Below are 328 nucleotides of genomic sequence, written 5' to 3'. Positions count from 1 at the left end.
CCCTACATACTATGTTCTGTAAGTCACATGAAACCATCATGAAGCTTACTGGTAAAGTCTTTTGCTATTCTAAAGATAAACATTATTAATGTCAAATTAAATAAGAGAGAGAAAAGTGCCTGCAGCACTGCTCAGAGGAGTGGAAAAGTGAGGAAAATACTGACATACGGGACTTCCAGCTGCTGGTAAAATGGGTTTGCAACCCCCCGGAAAGCAGATCTGAACAGTGAGCACTGGGACGTTTGGGGGCAGCTATGGGATCCATGACATCATTATTCTGGTCCACTCCTAAAACTGACACCGAGTCCTCTTCCCTCACCGAAACGAC

Source organism: Phaethon lepturus, unplaced genomic scaffold (genome assembly GCF_000687285.1).
Source record: "Phaethon lepturus isolate BGI_N335 unplaced genomic scaffold, ASM68728v1 scaffold10756, whole genome shotgun sequence".
Lineage (NCBI taxonomy): Eukaryota > Metazoa > Chordata > Aves > Phaethontiformes > Phaethontidae > Phaethon > Phaethon lepturus.
This window is presented reverse-complemented; position numbering follows the sequence as displayed.